This window comes from Venturia canescens, chromosome 8 (genome assembly GCF_019457755.1).
Source record: "Venturia canescens isolate UGA chromosome 8, ASM1945775v1, whole genome shotgun sequence".
Lineage (NCBI taxonomy): Eukaryota > Metazoa > Arthropoda > Insecta > Hymenoptera > Ichneumonidae > Venturia > Venturia canescens.
Window position 1 is genome coordinate 3,558,472 of NC_057428.1, and position 14,468 is coordinate 3,572,939.

Sequence of the window (14,468 nt, forward strand, 5' to 3'; positions counted from 1 at the left end):
TCGTGTTGGTTTCGGGCTCATTCGAAAGAGATTTTGAAATTTAGTCTCCAAACTAATTTTCGCTTAACAAAACATCTCTTGAGCTCCGCAATTCTAGAAAATGACATGCCAGTTTTACCCCCACCGCCGCGAATCGTTTTATTCAGAAAAAAGATAGTCTCGGCGAGAGCCTCAAGCCAGCAGACGACAGGGCTGTCAATGTACTTGTCCCGAGACTCTACCGAGTCTCTTGTTTTCGAATAACTGATAAATACTTGACCTCGAATTGATATAATACATTTTAGTACTGCACGTAACTTCCGTTATGACTTTTTTTCATTAACTTTTTTCTTGAAAATAATTATCATGAATTTCAATTAAAGTTTCCGATTTGTTCGATAAATATTCCAAATTATCAATAAAAACTTGGCCTCCAATTGATATCATACATTTTTATACTGCATGTAACTTGTATAGTACATTTTTCAATTTGTCCAATATTTATGAATTTTTTTGAAAATTTTTTATTTTTCTTTACAAAATTTTTTTCGATTATTTTTTATTTTTGTTGAATTTTTTTGAACTTTTGAATTTTTCGTTTATTATTTCTATAGAATTTTTTTCCTGGTTCTGAGTCTTTTTTCTATGTCATCCAGAAATAAAAGACCATCAGTGTACTTGTCCCAACCTTTTTTTCCCTAGGGGAAGTTTATGGTTTGATATCACGCCTTTTTTCTCAAAAGTTCCTCATTTATGTTACGACGGTTATAGGATTTTAGTATACATTTCTATGAATTATTTGCTTAGTACATTTTTATAGATTCCATTCTCATACGAACATTTTTTATGGGATAATCTTTTTCATGAAATTATCAGCAAATAAGGGACCATCAATGTACTTTTCCCAATCTTATTTTCCCTCGGTATGATGTTCGGCTTATAAAGTTGGTTTCCACCATAAAAGACCAATTTTTCGTAAAAATTGTAGTGAAAATATTCCGTCACAAGTCTGCCCTTGAACTTTGGCGATTTTTTTCCTTATACTTCAATATGTTATGCCTATTAGGAACTCAACAGCATGGAGGAATCCGGGATGATAGGCCCGGGAAATGAATTTCTGTTTATCAAGAGACTCGGTAGAGTCTCGGGACAAGTACATTGACAGCCCTGTCGTCTGCTGGTAATGTTAGTTTCCACGTAAAAGACCAATTTTTCTTCAAAATTGTACTGAAAATATTTCGGCACTGGTTTGGTCTTGGACTTTGGTGATTTTTCTCCTTGTCTTCTAATATGTTTTGTCTATTGGGAACCCAAGAGCATAAAGAAATGCGTGTTGTGGGCCGTAATATGATTTTCGGCTTATAACGTTGGTTTGCACGAAATAAGATCTATTTTTCGTCAAAATTGTACTGGAAATATTTCGTCACCGGTCTGTCCTTGGCCTTTGGCGATTTTTTCCAAGTCTTCATACTAAGAAACAACTGACGTAAAGATTTCCTTAATAGAACAGATTTCATTTATCCCTTTTCTTCAAAATTCAAATGAAAGATAGATCAAATTCAAGACACGAAAAATCCAACAGATTTGCCCACTTTGAATGTCGCTTTTGCATTCTGAATCTAGAGATTTCATTTCATCCAAAACGTGCCCCCAATGAAATATATTTCCAAAGTTTGCAAGTGGCCGCTGAGATCCAATTATCCACAGTTTGATAGTTGCTGAAAAAAAGTACCCGAAAACTTCTAACATTTATTATGCCAGAACTCAAAGCAGCAAAAAAAACTAAGCGAACTTAATTCAACAGAGCAACAGAATTCAAAGACGTTTAAGGTACCTGCATTGGTTTTGGAGGAAAACCATTTCAGGACAATTCAGAAATGAAAATTCGAAAACTCAGAATGGAGTAGAAAAAGGAAAATTGAAGTATTTAGAAAAGCGGAAGACTTTTGTGATAAATTTTCTAGATTACATGATACGGTTGGAGTAAATGATTTGAATGATTGGCACACATGCTGCAACACAGAAATATCAAAGTTTGGAAGTATTCGCTGTATATCAGTCATAGAAACTTCAATACTATTTGAAAAGGAACACTTAAAACCTTGCCGAACCAAGTTCCATTACATATTACCATAATCAAAGATAAGGGGTGATCCGTCGCATATATATTTATCCACAGAAATTTCAGAGTCAATGTATCTGCGCAATGAGCTTCGAAGACAGCAATTTCAAATCTATCCATAAATGAGCAACTGAAGACTTTTATAATCAATTTTTTACTTCATATATATGTTACAGTTAGAGTCAAAATGTAAAATGAATGGCACAGTATTTAAATTGTATAGTTTGCAGATTTTTGCAGTATTTCAATGATCCGAATTTACAGCATTATAATGAAAAGTTGTCAAAAGTCATGATGTTACATTAAAATGACATAGCGCACATTGCATTCAGCAATTCTGTAAGTTTCTGGGGATGTTGGTAGGCATTATATTTGATCGCATCCAAAACTGAGCAACAGTAGACTTATTCGAATGAATTTTTTTTATAATAATTCCATATTTGTAGTTTGCAAAGTGGAAATACTCAACATACATGTCATTCCATAAGTTTTGTTATCAAAATTTGTGTTTGCATACAGCATTCCCAAGATACGACTTTTCATATCATCAGCAAAATAAGCATCCAAAGACTTTTTGGAAGAAGTTTCAAAATTTATTACTCGACAGAACAGGTGGAAAAAGTATAACAACACTTATATCAACACCAGAAACTGTTTTAAGAATCTGATATACAAAATGTGCGATTGATGATCATAGTCGGAAACCACTTGAATCATGTTACCACAATCAGCATGAAGAAATAGTAGAAAATTATAGGACACATATTAGGCAACCAATTAATACTATGTATCGATCCGCTGCAAACCGATGGAGTCAAAACAAGGATCGGAAAGAGCAGAGCCAAACTCAATAGAAAGCAAAATGTGGGAATATTAAAAAATACCGATGACACAAAAAATAAATTAGAAAACATTTATTCGATTGGAGTTTCTTACATTATATATACTAACAGTTCCGTGTGTTCTTGTTTTATTAATTATCAACCATAATATTTCAGATCGCAAAAAGAAAATTTGACGTTATAGGTTGACGAACATTTTTTCTTACAACTTCCAGACCTATTTTTGAAAAACTGATTTGCCTTATTTATATTATTCACTAACTATGCGAACGTTTGCTACACTTCGTAACGTCCCACACTTCGTAACGTCAAACCCCGGCCGGTTCGTTACCACACAGCTATCAAAGGGAACTCGTATATATGACCTACATTATTACACATGATATGTAATCACGCAACTGATGATATATTTACACTGGACAATATTCCGCGAACTCTGGTTTAATTGAAAGATTATCTCACTTGACACTTATTTCCAATCGAACGAAATAATGAAATCTTGAATAATTTCGTTGACATATATGAATCGCGCATTTTTTTATATGTTTTATTTGCACACACAGATCACAGTCTACATTTACGCGGCCGCTTTTATACCGGTTTAGTATACCACAAGTTTTAACAAAATATACATTAACCAATTTTCACTAACCATTTTCATTTATTAATTAGAGTCCGCACACAACAGCACTTTGGGGATCATAACCTCACCTGTCAAAATGACGTTCAGTACGAAAAGAAGTCTCGGGTGGATTCGGATGTGCGTATCGATGTATTGATATCATATAACCTATTTACAAATGATATATGATAAACTTATTTTCAGTCAAACGAATTAATGAAATCTTCAAAAATTTCGTCGACATGCACCGCGTATTTTTTTATTTTATTCTTTTTCACACACAGATCACAGACTACATTTACGCGACTGCTTTTATACCGGTTTAGTTTAGCATTCCACAGGTTTTAGTACTATGCACTTCGTTAGATGACGAAAGTTTTTTTTATTTATCCCACACGCATTTCATAATGTCAAAACTCCGTTTGTTTATGCGATGATCGAAAACTGACGCGTGGTTTATATATATTGTGACAGTTTTTTTTTTGTCAACACTGTCAAGGAAAGAAAAGCTAAATCGAAGGCTCGGGGAAAAATCTCCTCCCGTCTCTAACGCTCGATACTTTGGCCACACAACGACTTCGCAAAACCTTTATAAAATCGAGACTTTTACAGAATATTTAATTGTCGCTAAGCGACTTATTTTATTTGTTTCCATGCGAGCTATCCGGAGGAAATGGGCAGGGAAGATAGAATTTTTGGAAAATCATAATCCAAGGGACAAAACATTCAAAACGTCGGCGTACTTTGAGCAGGGCTCGTACGCAAGAATACCGTTACGTCCCGTACAACACACTCACACACACAATTTCACGATACACGCTCGGACATAGCTTCGAAAATTCGAGAAGATCGAGAATTTGAAATTCGGAAGGAGTCATCGACGTAGCAGTGCCGAAACCAGGGGAGTCCTGTCTGGAGGGACGTCGAACCCTTTTGAAGTTTCAGGATCTAACATCGAGAATCCAGGATCCGACGTTGTAATACTCCTCTTTCCCGTTAGTATTCGCGACAATAAATGTAAAATATAGGCCAGGGGTTATAGCTAACATCAAAAATTAAAATATTCAATCCCGCGAAAATTCGGGGCCCCGTCTAACGCCTAACGTCGAAAATTTCGAGTGACGCACCTGTCACTCAGTGAGCGAAGAGGGAGAGGAGGGGTGATAGCGCGCTACGGAACGAGGCCGGACTTCGACAGATTTTCGTGAAGTATCGAGCGGGCTGGACGTGATTCCTAGAGAACAGACAGAAACGTGAGTTTTGTCTTCCATTGTCCGTTTTGTTCGGTGGATTCTTGCAAGGAAAATAAAGTAACTCCTCCCGGGAATTATTATTCTTAATTAGATTCGCTCTTGTATAAAACGGGAAGAATAATTCGTATTTAGTCCCGGAATAAAGACTCGAGAAAACGCGGTCACGGCGGTGACTCTACCACGTGGAAATTCAGCCGGTAGTTGTTCGCGTGTCGATCTCGCGAGGCAATTTCTTCTAAAGTAAAGTCGTGAAAAAGTTGCGTGGCCGTCGCGAAATCTCTAAATTTTTGTGTCGTCGTATTATAACGATTGTTCGAGAAAACGTGGGAAGGAGTCGCGAGTTAGTATAATTGTGTGTGAGGGAGAGAGAGAGTGGATCGGGATTTCGATCGTGCGCCGTGGATTATAGCTCGGCCGAGTTACCGAATAGCGGGAGCCCGGTGATTTCATTTTCCTCTCGAAAAGAAAACTAAAATCTTTGATATTCTGACCGCGAGTAGAACCGCGACAGAATCAACGAGCTCGGTATAGTTTTTTTTTATAGCGAGTGTAGGATCCCGATCGGGTGCATGTGTGAAGATCGCAGTGTGACTTCGCGACTCTTTCTCTCGTTGTTATTGCGTAAATCTCCCGATAAATTCTCATCGAAGTAGAAGCTAATTGTTGGAATTATTTTTCTGTAAATTTTTCAAAAGGAACAATAAGATTGATTACATATTTCTCACTGATAATTTGGCCATTTATTTTCCGACTACCCAGCCCTTCCCGTTGAGTAAAGCCGGTCAACCGTCTTTTTCTCTCTTTGTCGAGTCGCGTTGCGACTGGCGCCCACGGAGTTTTTCTCCGGTAAAATAAATCGAGAAAGAGAGAGAACGACTTTTGTGACATTAAGTTTTGTTTGACAAAAATTGTGGTCACAATATATATATAATATAATATCCATGGAGTCTGAGCGCGGTCGGGGTACGACTCAAAAGTTAGAAGGCCTAAAATGGCGAACAGTCATTCTGTATAACGCATATATAGATATACAGAATGCCTGTTCGCTATTTTAGGCCTTCTAACACTTGAGCCTCACCCGCGGTCGGCCTAGCAGCTGGAGGAGCCGACATCGTTGAGCCAATCAGAATGTGTAGAGGCAACAACTCTACTACCACTAACTACGTCAAAACGCGTATACGTATACGTCGAACTCGTGATGTGTCAGTAACTTTTGCATAATCTTGAGCCCGTGCAAAGTATTTTCTCAGCAATTACGCCACCGATCGTGTTGATTTTGGGAGCAATCGAAAGAGAATTTCTTAATTAGCTGAAAGTTCAATTTTCAAAGCCTCAGATGACTCATAACTTCGGTAATTCAAAAAAATCACTTGCCAATTTTACCCCCACCACGGCGAATCGTTTTATTCAGAGAAAGTATATCGGCGAGAGCCTCGGGCCAGCAGACGACAGGGCTGTCAATGTACTTGTCCCGAGACTCTACCGAGTCTCTTGATACAGAAATACCAAAGTTTGGAAGTATTCGCTGTATATCAGTCATATAAACTTCAATACTATTTGAAAAGGAACACTTAAAAGCTTGCCGAACCAAGTTCCATTATATATTACCATAATCAAAGATAAGGGGTGATCCGTCGCATATATATTTATCCACAAAAATTTCAGAGTTCGCAGGTATCTGCTGCAGTTCAATGTATCTGCGCAATGAGCTTCGAAGACAGCAATTTCAAATCTATCCATAAATGAGCAACTGAAGACTTTTATAATCAATTTTTTAATTAGAATAACTACACACTATGCCAAGACCAGATTTTTTTTTGAAAATCTGATTTATAAAATGTGCAATTCAAGATCATGGTTAGAAACCTCTCGAATCATGTTACCACAATCGTATATCATGAAGGAGTAGAAAATCATAGGACACATATTAGGGAACGAATTAATAATATTAATCGATCCGCTGCAAACTGATGGGGTGAAAACAAGGATCGGAGAGGGCAGAGCCAAACTGAATATCAAGCAAAATATGGGGATGTTTAAAAATAATGACAACACAAGATATAAATTAGAAAACATTTATTCAATTAAAGTTACTAATATCATTCTAACAGTTGCGTGTATTTTAGTTTTATTTATTCGTATATATAACCTTGACATATAACCACGCCACTGACGATATATTCGCACTGGACAATATTTCTCGTACTCTGGTTTAATTGAAGGATACGATCAGTTAACACTTATTTCCAATCGAACGAAATAATGAAATCTTGAAAAGTTTCGTTGACATATGCATCGCGCATTTTTTATAACAAATAACAACATAAATAGTAATCTGCACTTCTTTAGATGATGAAAATTATTTTTTTATTTATCCCGCACGCACTTCGTAATGTCGAAACTCTATTCTTACGATCAAAAAGTGACACATGGTTTGTACCCATATATATATGTATATCGATTGATTTATAACTGCTGTTACCAGCTGTGCTGCGCCGTGTGCTACGTTCTGAAGTTGACGTCATATATATTGTACATTCATAGTCAGAACTGAAATGCACATGCTATATGCTTGCGCATGCCATTTTAAACTTTGATGTAATTGGCCCAGGATTTTTTTCATTGCTCATTGGTTGGAACAAGAATATTCTCACCGGGGATTGGTGATCATGGGGGCCAAGGAGCCTATGCTTGTAGCGGTCAGAGTACGCGTATACAGATACGTCGTCTCCCGAATGTGTTAGCAACTTTTGCATAATCTTAAGCCCGTGCAAAGTTTTTTCTCAGCAATTACGACACCGATCATGCTGATTTTGGGCTCATTCGACAGAGAACTTCTTAATTAGCTGAAAGTTCAATTTTCAAATCCGTACAGAACTCATGAGTTTCGTAATTAAAGAAAATCGCATGCCAATTTTACCCCCACCACGGCGAATCGTTTTATTCAGAGAAAATATAGTCTCGGCGAGAGCCTCAGGCCAGCAGACGACAGAGCTGTCAATGTACTTGTCCCGAGACTCTACCGAGTCTCTTGATGTGCTAAGTATCACCCCCTATCTTTGATTATGGTAATATGTAATGGAACTTTGTTCAGCAAATTTTAAAGTATTTCTTTTCAAATAGTATTAAAGTTTGTATTACTGCGGTATGGAGCGAATACCTTCAAACTTTGATATTTTTGTGTCGCAGCATGTGTGTCAATTATTTAAATTTTCTACTCCAACCGTAACATGTAATTTCACAAATTCATCACAAAAGTTTTCAGCTTTACTAATTATCATCATTTTCCTTTTTCTAAATTCTATGCTAAATTTCTGAATTTCCTAATTTATTTCTAAATTATCCTGAAATGAAATTGTTTTCCTCCACAACCAATGCAGGTATCTTAAACGTCTTTGAATTCCGTTGCTCTGTTGAATCAAGTATGCTCCGTTTTTTTTACTTCTTTGAATTCTGACATAATAAATGTTTCCGGGTGCCTTTTTTCTGCAACTATCAAACTGTAGATAATTGGATCTCCGCGGCCACTTGCAAACTTTGGAAATATATTTCATCGGGGGCATGTGGATGACACGAAAATGTCTAGATTCAGAATGCAAAAACGACATTTAAAAATGGCCAATTCTGTTGGATTCGTTGTGTCTTGAATTTGATCTATCTTTTCTCTTTTCCTTTCTTTTCACTAACGTTATAAGCCGGAAATCATGCTCTTGAGTTTCCAATGGACAAGACATATTAAAAGACAAGAAGAAAAATCACCAAAGTCCAAGAACAAACCTCTATCGAAATATTTCCAGTACAATTTTGACGAAATTTATGTCTTTTTTCGTGGAAACCAACGTTATGTGCCGAAAATCATAAACCAGGAAAAAAATTCTATAAAAATAATAAACGAAAAATTGAAAAGTTCAAAAAAATTCAACAAAAATAAAAAACAATCGAAAAAATTCTGTAAAGAAAAATAAAAAAATTTCAAAAAAATTCATAAATATTGAAGACATTGAAAAATGTACTATCCAAGTTACATGTAGTATAAAAATGTATGATATGAATTGGAGGCCAAGTTTTTATTGATAATTTAGAATATTTATCCAACAAATTGAAAACTTTAATGAAATTCATGATAATTATTTTCACGAAAAAAGTTAATGAAAAAAAAGTCATAACGGAAGTTACGTACAGTACTAAAGTGTATTATATCAATTGGAGGTCAAGTATTTATCAGTTATTCGAAATATAATCTCCGGCGACAAATGAGCGTTGAGAATCCTTGTCGGGCTCACAACGTTTTATCAAAATTACTAAAAAATTAATGGAAATAAAATCATTAAAAATTCACATGAAAGTCATTCGTTACTTCAACAAGGTACACACTTTAAAGAATCGATTCCTCTCCGACTTTCAGGATCCCCTGGTATTATTCACAACATTCAACTTCGATTGGATCGGTACAAATTATGTTCAAATACGTCTTAAACGTACTTGTCCGGCCCATCACTTTTTATTCAAATTGTTCATTCGAAAACAAATCAGGGCTGTTCTATAATGACAAATATAATAAAATGGATAGAAATAAAAATAAGATCTCCAATTAATTTGAACTTGATTGTTCGCAAGTTCGTATAGCAATATCCACTTATTCTCATTTTCTTCTGTGAACCAAAGAAAATGAGAAATAATCAGGCGCATTACTAGAAATTTTCGAACCTACTCAGCCATGCAATATTTTTTGTCTATAGTCACGTACACATTTTGATAAATATCACTAGTCGAGTACGACACGTGGATTCCTAGAATTTGGAGAAAAATGATTTTGTTGTGAATTATGACTCCATATAATATAAATAGATTAATCAACTTCATCTTTCATTTTCGTTTCATTTTGACAAGAGCGATTCGTAGGAAAATTATTTTCTCGAGAATTACTGTTCCTTAATATTAACACATGCATTAACTTCGTTTTTGATTTGTTTTCGAATGAGCAATTTGAATAAAAAGGGATGGGCCGGACAAGTACGTTTAAGACGTATTTGAACATAATTTGTACCGATCCAATCGAAGTTGAATGTTGTGAATAATACCAGGGGATCCTGAAAGTCGGAGGGGAATCGATTCTTTAAAGTGTGTACCTTGTTGAAGTAACGAATGACTTTCATGTGAATTTTTAATGATTTTATTTCCATTAATTTTTTAGTAATTTTGATAAAACGTTGTGAGCCCGACAAGGATTCTCAACGCTCATTTGTCGCCGGAGATTATATTTCGAATAACTGATAAATACTTGACATCGAATTGATATAATACATTTTAGTACTGCACGTAACTTGCGTTATGACTTTTTTTTCATTAACTTTTTTCGTGAAAATAATTATCATGAATTTCATTAAAGTTTTCAATTTGTTGGATAAACATTCCAATTTATCAATAAAAACTTGGCCTCCAATTGATATCATACATTTTTATACTACATGTAACTTGGATAGTACATTTTTCAATGTCTTCAATATTTATGAATTTTTTTGAAATTTTTTTATTTTTCTTTACAGAATTTTTTCGATTGTTTTTTATTTTTGTTGAATTTTTTTGAACTTTTCAATTTTTCGTTTATTATTTTTATAGAATTTTTTTCCTGGTTCTAAATCTTTTTTCTATGCCATCCAGAAACAAGAGACCATCAATGTACTTGTCCCAATCTTTTTTTCCCTAGGGGAAGGTTATGGTTTGATATCACGCCTTTTTTCTCAAAAGTTCCTCCTTTATGTTATGATGGTTATAGGATTTTAGTATAAATTTCTATGAATTATTTGCTTAGTACATTTTTATAGATTCCATTCTCATGCGAACATTTTTTATGGGATAATCTTTTTCATGAAATTATCAGCAAATAAGGGACCGTCAATGTACTTTTCCCAATCTTATTTTCCCTAGGTATGATGTTCGGCTTATAAAGTTGGTTTCCACCATAAAAGACCAATTTTTCGTAAAAATTGTAGTGAAAATATTCCGTCACAAGTCTGCCCTTGAACTTTGGCGATTTTTTTCCTTATACTCTAATATGTTATGCCTATTAGAAACTCAACAGCATGGAGGAATCCGGAATGAGGCCCGAGAAATGAATTTCGGTTTCTAATGTTGGTTTCCACGTAAAAGACCAATTTTTCTTCAAAATTGTACTGAAAATATTTCGGCACTGGTTTGGTCTTGGACTTTGGTGATTTTTCTCCTTTTCTTCTAATATGTTTTGTCTATTGGGAATCCAAGAGCATGAAGAAATGCGTGTTGTGGGCCATAATATGGTTTTCGGCTTATAACGTTGGTTTCCACGAAATAAGATCTATTTTTCGTTAAAATTGTACTAGAAATATTTCGTCACAGGTCTGTCTTTGGACTTTGGCGATTTTTTTCCTTGTACTCTAATATGTTTCGTCTATTTGGAATCCAAGAGCATGGAGAAAAGTATGTTGCGGGCCGAGATATGATTTTCGGCCTAAAACGTTGGTTTCCACGAAAAACAACAAATTTCTCGTCAAAATTGTACAGAAAATATTCCGTCACAGGTCTGTCCATGGAGTTGGGCTATTTTTTTTCTTCTACTCTAATTTGCTATGCTTATTGGGAACCCAAGAGAATGGTAGAAAGCGGGTTGGGGGCCGAGATATGATTTTCGGCTTATAACGTTGGTTTCCACGAAAAAGGACCTATTTTTCGTCAAAATTGTACTGGAAATATTTCGGCACGTTGCTTTCCGCGATAAAAGATCTATTTTTCGTCAAAATTGTACTGAAAATATTTCGTCACCTGTCTGTCCTTGGCCTTTGGCGATTTTTTCCAAGTCTTCATACCAAGAGAGAACTGATGTAAAGATTTCCTTAATAGAACAGATTTTATTTATCCCTTTTCTTCAAAATTCAAATGAAAGATAGATCAAATTCAAGACACGAAAAATCCAACAGATTTGCCCACTTTAAATGTCGCTTTTGTATTCTGAAACAAGAGATTTCATTTCATCCAAAACGTGCCCTCAATGAAATATATTTCCAAAGTTTGCAAGTGGCCGCTGAAGTCCAATTATCCACAGTTTGATAGTTGCTGAAAAAAAGTACCCGAAAACTTCTAACATTTATTATGCCAGAACTCAAAGCAGCAAAAAAAACTAAGCGAACGTAATTCAACAAAGCAACAGAATTCAAAGACGTTTAAGGTACCTGCATTGGTTTTGGAGGAAAACCATTTCAGGACAATTCAAAAATGAATTTAGAAATTCGAAAAATCACAATGGAGTAGAAAAAGGAAAATTGAAGTATCTAGAAAAGCGGAAGACTTTTGTGATGAATTTTATAGATTACATGATACGGTTGGAGTAAATGATTTGAATGATTGACACACATGCTGCAACACAGAAATATCAAAGTTTGGAAGTATTCGCTGTTTATCAGTCATACAAACTTCAATACTATTTGAAAAGGAACACTTAAAAACTTGCCGAACCAAGTTCCCTTACATATTACCATAATCAAAGATAAGGGGTGATCCGTCGCATATATATTTATCCACAGAAATTTCAGAGTTCGCAGGTATCTGCTGCGGTTCAATGTATCTGCGCAATGAGCTTCGAAGACAGCAATTTCAAATCTATCCATAAATGAGCAACTGAAGACTTTTATAATCAATTTTTTACTTCATATAGATGTTACAGTTAGAGTCAAAATGTAAAATGAATGGCACAGTATTTAAATTGTATAGAATGCAGATTTTTGCAGTATTTTAATGATCCGAATCTACAGCATTATAATGAAAAGTTGTCAAAAGTCATGATGTTACATTAAAATGACATAGCGCACATTGCATTCAGCAATTCTGTAAGTTTCTGGGGATGTTGGTAGGCATCATATTTGATCGCATCCAAAACTGAGCAACAGTAGACTTATCGGAATGAATTTTTTTTATAATAATTCCATATTTGTAGTTTGCAAAGTGGAAATACTCAACATACATGTCATTCTATAAGTTTTGTTATCAAAATTTGTGTTTGCATACCACATTCCTAAGATACAACTATTCATATCATTAGCAAAAAAAGCATCCAAAGGCTTTCTGGAAAAGTTTCCAAATTTATCACTCGACAGCCCTAATGGGAAAAGAATAACTACACACTATACCAAGACCAGATTTTTTTTTGAAAATCTGATTTACAAAATGTGCAATTCAAGATCATGCTTAGAAACCTCTCGAATCATGTTACCACAATCATCATGAAGGAGTAGAAAATCATAGAACACATATTAGGGAACGAATTAATAATATGAATAGATCCGCTGCAAACTGAGCGGGTGAAAACAAGGATCGGAGAGGGCAGAGCCAAACTGAATATCAAGCAAAATATGGGGATGTTTAAAAATAATGACGACACAAGAAATAAATCAGAAAACATTTATTCAATTACAGTTTCTAATATCATTCTAACAGTTGCGTGTATTTTTGTTCTATTTATTCGTATATATAACCTATGTACACATGATATATAACCACGCCACTGACAATATATTCGCACTGGACAATATTTCTCGTACTCTGGTTTAATTGAAGGATTATTTCAGTCAACACTTATTTCCAATCGAACGAAATAATGAAATCTTGAAAAGTTTCGTTGACATATATGAATCACGCATTTTTTATATTCTTTTTCACACACACATCACAGACTACATTTACGCGGCCGCTTTGATACCGGTTTAATATATCACAAATAGCAAAATAAATAGTAATATGCACTTCTTTAGATGACGAAAATTCTTTTTTTATTGATCCCGGACGCACTTCGTAATGTCGAAACTCTATTCATACGATCAAAAAGTGACACATGGTTTGTACATATTATATGTATATCGGTCGAATTTATGACTGCTGTTACCAGCTGTGCTGCGCCGTGTGCTACGTTCTGAAGTTGACGTCAGATTTCCAATCATCAACAACTAATTTCAACAACCAATCACAACGTCTAAAAATGGATGTCGTCAGATCCAACGAATGAGAAACTCGAGAGCATCAAAGTGCCTTTGATGGTGTTTATAAATACAGACGCATAAATTCTTGAATGTGTTGGTAACTTTTGCATAATCTTGAGCCCGTGCAAAGTCTTTTCTCAGCAAATACGCCACCGATCATGCTGATTTAGGGCGGAATCGAAAGAGAATTACTCAATTGGCTTAAACTTCAATTTTTAAGTTGTTAAATGGCTCCTGAGCTTCGTAATTCAATAAAATCACATGCCAATTTTACCCCTACCACGGCGAATCGTTTTATTCAGAGAAAGTATAGTCTCGTCGAGAGTCTCGGGTCAGCAGACGACAGGGCTGTCAATGTACTTGTCCCGAGACTCTACCGAGTCTCTTGATCACGACCTACAACCTGCTTTTCACCGTGCTCTTTGGTTCCTAATTGACAAAACATATTAGAGTACAAGGAAAAAAATGGCCAAAGTCCAAGGAGAGACCTGTGACGAAATATTTTCAGTACAATTTGGATTAAAAATAGGTGTTTTTTCGTAGAAACCAACGTTATAAGGCGAAAATCATATCTCGGCCTCCAACCCGCTTTCCATCGTGCTCTTTGGTTCCTAATTGACAAAACATATTAAGGTACAAGGAAAA

General features: G+C 35.3%; 1 protein-coding gene across 1 annotated transcript in view; it reads right to left on the minus strand.

Moving 5' to 3' along the window:
• Positions 1-14,468, minus strand: part of LOC122415295 (uncharacterized) — a 768,161-nt gene that overhangs the window by 641,300 nt on the left and 112,393 nt on the right. The gene's annotated exons all lie outside the window — the stretch shown is intronic.